This window comes from Narcine bancroftii, chromosome 2 (genome assembly GCF_036971445.1).
Source record: "Narcine bancroftii isolate sNarBan1 chromosome 2, sNarBan1.hap1, whole genome shotgun sequence".
Classification (NCBI taxonomy): domain Eukaryota; kingdom Metazoa; phylum Chordata; class Chondrichthyes; order Torpediniformes; family Narcinidae; genus Narcine; species Narcine bancroftii.
In genome coordinates this window covers 191,729,004-191,739,786 of record NC_091470.1, presented here as the reverse complement: position 1 = coordinate 191,739,786, position 10,783 = coordinate 191,729,004, and positions in this window count along the sequence as shown.

Sequence of the window (10,783 nt, the reverse complement as noted above, 5' to 3'; positions counted from 1 at the left end):
GGTAGGGGGTCAAGGTCGGGGGGGGCCTTACTAAAGCTCAGCCAAGGGGCCCGGGTGATAGTTAATCTGTCACTGGGACTATTCTGAAATGTTTGGAAACATTTAACTTGTGGTGTTGCATAACACACCTCAGTTAAACTCTGGTGTATCTAATCATTTTACAGCTTCTACAAAACAAGTATTTTGCACCTTCCTGTGTACGTCCTACCTTGGTTTGTCCTTCCAAAATGCAACATCTCACACTTTTCTGCATTAACTTTTGTTTACCTTTTGCAGCCTAATTTTCTAGCTGGTCCAGATCACTCTGCAAGCATTAAAAACCTTCCTTGCCATCCAATCTACCTCCAATCTTTGTCATTTGCAAACTTGTTCATCCAATTCACCACATTATCATTCAAATTATCAATTTAGATGACAAACAACAATAGTGGCTCTGATCCTTGAGGCAACTGTAGTGAGGATCAGCGAAGGTTGTGTCACCCCTCTGGAACCTGGTGGAAGTGTGGATTGGGGAGGGTCATGTGACCTTTCTGTCTGTCGAAAGTCACCTCAGCTGCCAATTAAGGTCAAGCCTTACCCACAGAACAGCACATACCTGCTCCGTTGGCCCTTTCAACTGCCTAAACAATACTGGGGCCGGACTCTCCAGCTGATGCCACTGTAAAGCCCACCACATGTGAGCCATCTTCCTTTTCTGTGATAATTCTAACCTTCAGTCCATGTTTGGAACCTTGGGCGATGCTGGAAAGTCGCAGACAAAGGGTTGGGAGACGTAGATTCTGGAAAGTACTGTCCCTAGTTTAGTTTAGATGAGAGCCATGTCTGTTAGAGATAGCAAGGGGTGGCAGGTATCATATTCTATAACTTAGTTATATAGTTTTCTATTTGTGAGTGGTTGCAAGTATGTTTCTAATCCCGGCTAATGTATGTTTCTGTGTGTCCTGTCACTTGTGACTCCCTTATGCATGTAAATAAAATCTACTGTTCAACCAGCCCATGTTCAGATTCATTCCCTTGGAACCCATGACTGGTTTCACACCCACAACAGGAGCCCAGTAGACACAGGCAATCATCTACGACCACACTCTGCCATTGGTGCACAGTTGTGAGACTGGACTGACTACCCCTGACCACCCCCACTGACCATCCCCATTGACCACCCCACCAGGACTTGTGCAGGGTCCAGATGGGAATCATAATCAGGGATAGAGCTAGGTCAGTACAACATCGCCATCGACTGTCGAAGTGGGCAAACTGCAGGGGGGGGGGGGGGGAGGAAGTCACACATATAAGGATCACTACCGCCATCTGGTGCCAGGTGAGCAAACTGCAAGGGGTCACATATAAGGGACAATACCCTCACCCTTAACCCTAATGTGCAAACTTCAGCTTCCTGGATCATCCCCAGTCCTATTTCGCATTCACACTGCCTCACACACTGCAACCCATTTGGGTTGGGGTTCTCAGTTGGAATGCTTGCACCAAATCACTTCCCCAGCTCCACAGGGAACAAAAACAAGTGTGACACGATTCTCTTTCCTTGGCAAATCGCCTGCTGAAGCTCACGGTTCAGAAAGAATGGCTTCCGAAGTCAGGGAACAAGAGGTGAGAGATCAGAGAAGGAAGGACCTCGGGGGGGGGGGGAACACCAGACAGTTAATAAAACTAAGTCCTCAGTGCAAGTGCGATACCTTGTTTTCTTTCTAGCAGACTGTCTCTGTTCTTTGGGTTCTGGGAGCTGGTTTCCTGATGACTGCACTTTGGTGCTGATCCGATTAACAAGTCCAACGTGCTCCCGGTGTCTGTTTCCAGGCTGCCGTCTGGAGAACTATGCTGCAAGGAACTGGTTGATGAGACCCACCCCACTGTCAGTCTGGCTGGCCTTGGATCAGTTTCATCAAAATATGCACTGTCCTTTTGCAGCATATGGCACTAACTCGTTATCTTTTCCTAAGTCATAGAAAATCATGGCCAGTGGCTTCAGTGCTCACCAATCCACCTGCAAGCCCGGGAAAGTCTGGAACAACCTCTCCCAAAGGAAATCAAATCCTACATAAGTCCTCTTCTCCCCAACTTTTTAAAATTTAAAACATTTTTTCACACTATGAACCATATCAATCAAAATACACACAAACATTTCCCTCTTGAATATACTCAGTGGCATTTTCTCCCCTTTTTCCCCCTTACCTTCCCTCCCCCCTCCAAGCCCATTAAACATTCAACATATATAATGCAATAAAACCATTAAACAATGTCATCACACAATGAAGATAAACAATAAAAATGTGTTATCTGCTTTTACTCAATGGATCAAGTCATTTTGTCTTCTCATTTTAGAGGGTGGAGGTCCGAGGCAAGCCCTCTCTATTATGTTCCATGTACGGTTCCCAAATTTGATAGAATACTGTGACTTCATTTTTTAAATTATATGTTATTTTTTCCAATAGAATACATTTATTCATTTCCATGTACCATTGCTGTATTCTCAGGCTCTCTTCTGATTTCCAAGTTGACATTATACATTTTTTTTGCTACAGCTAAGGCTATCATAATAAATCTTTTTTTTTGCTTCATCCAGTTTGAGGCCTGTGAGAGATGAAAATATGAGAGATGAAGAAAGTTAGTATGGATATATGTGTAATGAATGAAGCCAGCATGAATAGGATAAGGGTAGATAACAGAATGTAGGAAGTAAAGGTAGTCTGAATAAGATAAGGGCCTTAGACAGAATTAGCAAGTTCTGCATATAAGAGTTAGTAAGCCCTAAGGGTTGGGAAGGTGTGAATCAGGACAAAGGCAGGTTTTTCAATAAGCACAATGACAGGATACCCCCCTGGTCCTCCAAGTTCACAGAAACAGCACGTAGGCAGACAGGATTGCCTAATGCCAAACTCATCCAGGAGGCAGAAGAATGTAAGGGGGAGGGTACTTCTATACTGAAATAAACTGTATAAAAGTTGGGTGAGCCCCAGTGTGTGTGTGTATTCATAGGGTAAGAGGAAAGCACCCAACTTTGCATTGTTGTATAATAAATGTTCTTTGTTCTCAATTTTTGTCTCTAGCAATTTCTGTGAAGGTACTTCTGTTTCTAACAAATGGGGGCTCGTCCTGGATCCCACTCCCTCCACTGACAGAGTGCCCGATGACGAGGGTAGGTGCACCCCGGCTGATTCAGCTGGACTCACGGACAACAGGTCAGTGGATGAAGTGAGTGATATCCGAGAAGAGGCATTGAGAACAAACGACGGGAGGACGTTAAGGAAGTGCGCTAGGAATAGCTACTGGATCCTGGTAAGAGGAATTTTACTTACCTGTTAGTATGGGAGGTGTGAGTAGCAAGGGAAATAGTCCTAAGGAAGGACGGGACGATCAGATAACTAAGCAAAGTCCGTTAGGATTAATGCTATCTGATTGGGGTGCGGGGAGAACCCGCTGGAAAGACAAACAGGAGGAGCACCGGGAGTGGGAGAGTCGAGACCAGAGCAGGGGCAAGGGTAGAGGGGAATTCCGGGGACGACGACCATTCCCGGGACCTCATGGTAATCCCGGTAGGAATTGGGAAACAGGAGCATTAGTTTGCTACCATTGTAAAAAGGAGGGACATTTTAAGAGAGAATGCCCAATGCGAGCCAGGGAGATGCGATCTTACGCACTGATGGAAGCAGATTATGAATAGGGGGGTCACGGTTCTCAGTCAATACACACCGTGGGGCTGCACGGAGAACCATTGGTAAATTTAAGCATAGGACCCCACAGTGACAAGATGACCTTTTTAGTAGATTCTGGGGCAGCCCGGTCTAGTATTTTACAACCACCCAAGGGTGTTAAGATAGAGGGGACAGTGATGATTTTGGGAGTAGGAAGAAGAGATTTTACGGTCACTGTATTAAGGGATGTAAGAATACAAATGGGAGAGAAGATAGTAACGGAGGACATTCTACTAGTTCCCCAAGCTGGAGTTTGTTTGTTAGGACGAGATTTACAGGACCAATTGGCTATCGGCACCAGACCACAGGAATCAGGTATCGGGGTTCAATTGTATGTATTAACCGAGGAGGATCGGGAACTAATAAATCCTGGAGTATGGGCAAAAAGAGGCAATAGAGGAGTGTTAGATATTCCTCCCTTGCAAGTTACTTTAAAAGATCCTGAGCAAGTAATTAGACGAAAGCAGTATCCAATTGCGATGGCTGGCCGAAAGGGGCTGCAGCCAGTAATTGACCAGTTGGTGAAAGATGGTATACTCGAACCTTGTATGTCACCTTTTAATACCCCAATTTTGCCTATCCAGAAACCAGACAGTGTGGCCACTGGAGTACTAACACAAGAGAGGGAAGGCTGTAGACAGCCAGTTGCTTTTCTGTCAAAAGTTTTAGACCCTGTTTGTTGTGGTTGGCCAGAATGTGTGCAAGCCATCGCAGCCACTGCTATTTTAGTTGAGGAAAGACGAAAGATTTCGTTTGGTGCCCCGATGATAGTTCACACCCCTCACACAGTCTGCAATATTCTCGTACAACGTGCTGGAAAGTGGCTCACAGACTCTAGAATTTTAAAATATGAAGCGATCCTAATGGATAGGGATGATTTCACCCTGATTTTGAATAAAGAACACAATCCAGCAGTTTTCTTGGTTTCTCCAAATTCTGACAATACCATAAATGATTTAGAGCATGTATGTTTAGAGGTAATAGATTTACAGACCAAAATTAGAGAGGATTTAAGCGATGAGCCTTTACAGGAGGGTGAAAGGTGGTTTATTGATGGATCTTCCCATTGCATTGATGGCACTCGCTATAGCGGGTATAGTGTAGTGGATGGGAAAGAAGGAGTGGTGATTGAAGCCGGTCGCCTCCCCGGTCATTGGTCAGCACAATCTTGTGAATTGTATGCCCTCTGTAGAGCTCTCCAGGGTCTAGAGAACAAGGTGGGCACGATCTACACAGACTCAAAGTACACTTTTGGTGTAGTGCACACCTTTGGGAAGATCTGGAAAGAGCAGGGAATGATAACTGAGAAAGGACAAAAGTAGATCCATGAAAACTTAATTGTCCAATCTCTAGATGCTCTTACATTACCTGAGGAGATAGCTGTAGTTCATGTACGGGGCCATCAAAGTGGTGACAGTCCTGAAGCACAGGGGAACAGACAGGCAGATATAGCTGCCAAACAGGCTGCGCTCACGGAGAAAATAGACATGCAGCTGTTACTGCCCACCCCATATGAGGTTCAAAAGGTTCCCATCTTTTCACGGGAAGAGGAGGTTTACATGAAGGACCAGGGAATGCGTCAAACTGCTGATGGGTTGTGGTGGATAGCAGAAGGACGCCAAGTGCTTAACAAAGTCTTGGCTCGGCAAATTATTGATCAGCTCCACCGGCAGACACACTGGGGAACACAGGCACTTGTGGATACTTTTGTATGGTATTTTCATTGCTCGGGAATATACACTATAGCCAAGCAAAGTACTTGGGGTTGTCCAATCTGTCAGAGAGTAAATAAGAAAGTTATGCGGCAGGTAATGCCTGGCGGTTGCGATATAGCTGCACGCCCGATTCAACGGATACAAATTGACTTTACGGAATTACCTAAGATAGGGGTTTACAAATACCTCCTGGTGATGGTAGATCATTTCACACGATGGATTGAGGCTTTCCTGACCCCTAATGATCATGCTAGCACCGTTATCAGGATACTACTGGAGTCTGTGATTCCACGATATGGTATGATTCAAACCATTGACTCAGATCGAGGTACACATTTTACCTCTCAGGTACTCCAGGGTGTGTGTAAAATACTGGGAATAGATTGGCAGCTACATACCCCATGGGACCCCCAGAGCTCAGGCCGTGTTGAACGAATGAATCAGACCTTGAAAAATCAGCTCACTCAACTTCATGAGGAAACTGGTCTCTATTCGAACAAGTATAGGAGCCTTACATTAAATACAATAGCGAAAACCTACTGGGGACAAACATTACCTAAGTTGATGGAAGGAGAAGGAAAGAAAAGAATGGACTCAGTAGAATTTCTGGTGTAATTTTGTTGAATGACAACATTGTCTGACTGGCTTAATGCAACCTAGATTGTATACCTAAAATGGATGAGGGGGGTGGTGGGGGGTTGGTTTGGGAGGAAAGGGGGGGGGGGGAGAAAAAGTCACTGTATATGTGTGAAAAATAAATAGTGTATATCATGGCTAATGTGATTTATGGTGTGAAAAATAAAAAATTAAAAAAAAAGGAAACTGGTCTCTCCTGGATTAAATGCTTACCCTTAGCTTTAATCAGGACTCACACAGCCCCTCGTAAGGATCTTGCTGTCTCAGCATATGAGATGTTTGGTTTTCCTTACATGGGATTCCACATTAATACCCCTACCCCTGAGGCTAACGACCAGTACATATCCAAATATTTAAAGGGACTTTCTGCCTCTCTATACGAATTAAAACGGAAGGGTTTATTAGCTCAAAACCCACCCCTGGAGTATCCTATTCATTATATTAAACCTGATGATTAGGTATATGTAAAAGCATGGCAAGATCACCAACTAAAACCTGACTGGGTTGGCCCCTATTGTGTACTTTTGATTACAGACATTGCCATGTGAACGAAAGAAAAGGGATGGAGCCACATCCAACAAATTAAACGAGCTGCTGATCCATGGACTAAAGACATTGATAATCTACCCTCCACCTGGCGTGCAGTCCCTCATCCTTCTGATCTAAAAGTTACACTACGCGGGGAAAAAGTGCTGTAATGCTGTTTTTACGATTTGTTGTTATGTTTACTTGTTGGTTCCCAATTTTTGGGAAATCACCAAATTGCTCACGATGTATTAAGTCCTCCTGGAACGGGGGCAGCAGAGGTGACAATTATTTACCTTTAGAATGTAGACAGGGTGCAAGTATAGAGTATAGTCATAGTGGGGTATGGGTTAATATAGGATCCCACCATGGACCAGGAAACAGAACGGCCCTAGGGGAGTAGATTTGATTTGTATTTCGGCCTCTACAGGTATTAAAAAGAGGAGTTTTAAAGAGATAGCACAAAGAAGATGGTGGGACAATGACAGACAGAATGTTAGTCAGGATTGTACATGTAGCAGAGATAGAGTGAATACATATGCTAATGTTCACAGACAGGCTGCAACTCACAGGTTCAGTGATACTTATGCTAATGTTCGCAGACAAGCTGCAACTCACAGTTTAAGTGACAAGAAACACCCCTCCCCAACTTGGTCTCCTGTAAATCATCCTTTGGGTCACACAGACATTCGGAATGTTAAAAACCACCACTGTAAGGGGAGTTCCAATTGTAAACGACGTAAGCTGCTCCAGAACACCACAGCTGCTTGGCATTTAAATCGTTTAATCAGACTCCAGGCAGCCTTGGAGATCATCACTGAACAGACAGTGATGGCCCTGAATTTATGGGCTGAAGAAAGACGACAGATACGAGCCACAGTTCAACAAAACTGCTTGGCTCTCAATTACTCGTTGGCTGCTGAAGGCAATGTTTGTGAAAGACTGGATAATGACAATGCTCACAACGGTCAGGCGGTTAAAGACACTTCTTCAGGAGTTCGAAAATCTTCCCATTCCCAGGTTCAGACTTGGCAACCTTGGTCCGGTGTGGGATGGACTAGATTTTTTATTGATAACTGGGGTCTGATACCTACAGCCTTTATAGCAGCTGGACTTGCTATTCTGGCCATTATGGTGCTCCCCTGCCTAAAGACGTGTGCAGTATTTAATTCACCGGACCCCTCGTCAGATCACTAACCCAAAGGATGTATGTTTCCCAAATTCTGTCTGATGATGCTGAGACTGCAGTTCATTTACTGACTCGCTGGGAAAAAGACCACGTTTACAAGTAATACATTCCAGTTGAGAATTCACGAAGCGTAGCTAAAAGAAAAGTGAGGATTGTGAGAGATGAGTAAAACTAATATGAAAATATGAGAGTTGAAGAAAGTTAGTATGGATATATGTGTAATGAATAAAGCCAGTATGAATAGGATAAGGGTAGATGTAGGAAGTAAAGTTAGTCTGAATAAGATAAGGGTCCTCTACCCTAGACAGAGTCAGCAAGTTCCGCATATGTAATTAGTAAGCCTTAGACAGAATTAGCAAGTTCTGCATATATAAGAGTTAGTAAGCCCTGAGGGTTGGGAAGGTCCTCCAAGTTCACAGAAACAGCACGTAGGCAGACAGGATTGCCTAAATGCCAAACTCATCCAGGAGGCAGAAGAATGTAAGAGAGAGGTACTTCTATACTGAAATAAGTTGGGTGAGCCCCAGTGTGTGTGTGTATTTCCAGGGTAAGGGGAAAGCACCCAACTTTGCATTGTTGTATAATAAATGTTCTTTGTTCTCAATTTTTGTCTTGAGCAATTTCTGTGAAGGTACTTCTGTTTCTCACAAGGCCTAATTCCTTACTTCTTATATTACTTAGACGAAAGATCTCTGGATTTTTTAGTATGTTGCTTTTTGTGATTTTATTTAATACCTGATTTAGATCTTCCCAAAACTTTTCCACTTTCTCACATGCCCAAATTACATGTACTGTGGTTCCCGTTTCCTTCTTACAGTGAAAACATCTATCTGATAATGTTGGGTCCCATTTATTTAACTTTTGGGGCGTGTTATATAGCCTGTGTAACCAATTATATTGTATCATGCGTAACCTCGTGTTTATTATATTATTCATAGTTCCAGAGCATAACTTTTCCCATATTTCATTTTTTTATCTTTATGTTTAAATCTTTTTCCCACTTTTATAGCTTATTTCATCATTTTCCTTCTCTTGCAGCTTGATGTACATGTTTGTTATAAATCTTTTTATTATCGTTGTTTCTGTAATCAGATATTCAAACCTGCTTCCTTCTGGTAATCTCAGTCTGTTTCCCAATTTATCCTTTAAATAGGTTTTCATTTGATGATATGCAAACACTGTACCATGAGTTATTCCATATTTGTACTTCATTTGTTCAAATGTTAATAAATTATTTCCCAAAAAACAATTTTCTATTCTTTTAATTCCTTTTCTCTCCCATTCTCTAAAGGAAAGGTTATCTATTGTGAAAGGGATTAGTTGATTTTGCGCCAATAATAATTTTGGTAGTTGGTAATTTGTTTTTATTCCTTTCTACGTAAATCTTCTTCCATGTGTTGAGTAAATGGTGCAGTACTGGTGAACTTCTATATTGCACCAGTTTTTCATCCCACTTATAAAGATTATGTTCTGGTACCTTCTCCCCTATTTTATCTAGCTGTATCTTGGTCCAATCTGATTTTTCCCTTGTTTGATAAAAATCCTTGATTTTAATGCAATTTACCCTCCCTATCAATGTTAGCAGTAATTCTTTCCAATGTTCTAAGTCTTCCTGCAATTTTTTTATTAGTGGCTGATAACTTAGTTTGTACAAGTGGCTTATCCTGATCCCTAGGTATCAGATTGCTTGTGTTTGCCATTTAAATGGTGATTCTTTTTTGAACTCTGTATAGTCTGTGTTATTCATTGGCATCACTTCACTTTTATTTGCGTTGATCTTGTACCCCAATATTTCTCCATATTTCTTCAATTTCATATGTAGTTCTTTTATTGATATTTCTGGTTCTGTTAAGTATACTATGATGTCATCTGCAAATTAGCTGATTTTATACTCCTCCTTTATTTTTATCCCTTTTATTTTATTTTCTGTTTTTATCAGTTCTTCCCATGGTTCTACTGTTAAAGCAAACAGTGAGGGAGATAATGGACATCCCTGCCTAGTTGACCTACTTAATTTAAATTGGTTTGATACATATCCATTTACTGTCACCTTTGCCAATGGTCCATTATATAATGCTTTAATCCAATTAATATATTTTTCTGGTAGGTTGAACCTCTGTAACACTGAATAAATAATTCCATTCTACCCTGTCAAAGGCTTTTTCTGTGTCTAAAGCCACTGTTGGCTTCATATTTCCTTGTACTGCATGATTAAATTAATGAATTTACAGACATTGTCTGGTGTTCATCTTTTAATAAATCCAGTTTGATCTTGTTTTACTATTTTTGGTACACAATCAGCCAATCTGTTTGCTAATAGTTTTGCTATTATCCTATAATCTGAATTAAGTACAGATATTAGTCTATACGATGCTGGTTTTAGTGGATCTTTTCCTGTCTTTGGTATTACTGTAATTATTGCTGTCTTACATGAATCTGGTAAGTTTTGTGTTTCTTCTATCTGGTTCATTACTTCCAGGAGAGGAGGAATTAATAACTCTTTAAATGTTTTATAGAATTCTATTGGGAATCCATCCTCTCCAGGCGTTTTATTGTTCGGCAGTTTTTTTAATATATCCTGTACTTCCTCTATTTCAAATGGTTTTATTAGTTTGTTTTGTTCCCCTTCTTGCAATTTCGGCAGTTCAATTTTAGCTAAAAACTCATCTATTTTGTCTTCTTTCCCTTCATTCTCAGTTCGGTATAATTTTTCATAGAATTCCTTGAAGTTTTCATTGATGTAATTTGTTTGTCATTTTTCCTTGACGCCAATACAGTTCTTTTAGCTTGTTCTGTTTTACATTGCCAGGCTAATATTTTGTACATTTTTTATCCTAGCTCATAATACTTCTGCTTTATTTTCATTATGTTCTTCTCCACCTTTTACGTTTGTAATGTTTTGTATTTTATTTTTTTGTCCGCCAATTCTCTTCTTTTTGTTGTATCTTCCCTTGTTGCTAGTTCTTTTTCTGTACTTACTGTTTCCCTTTCCAACTGTTCTATTTCCCGAT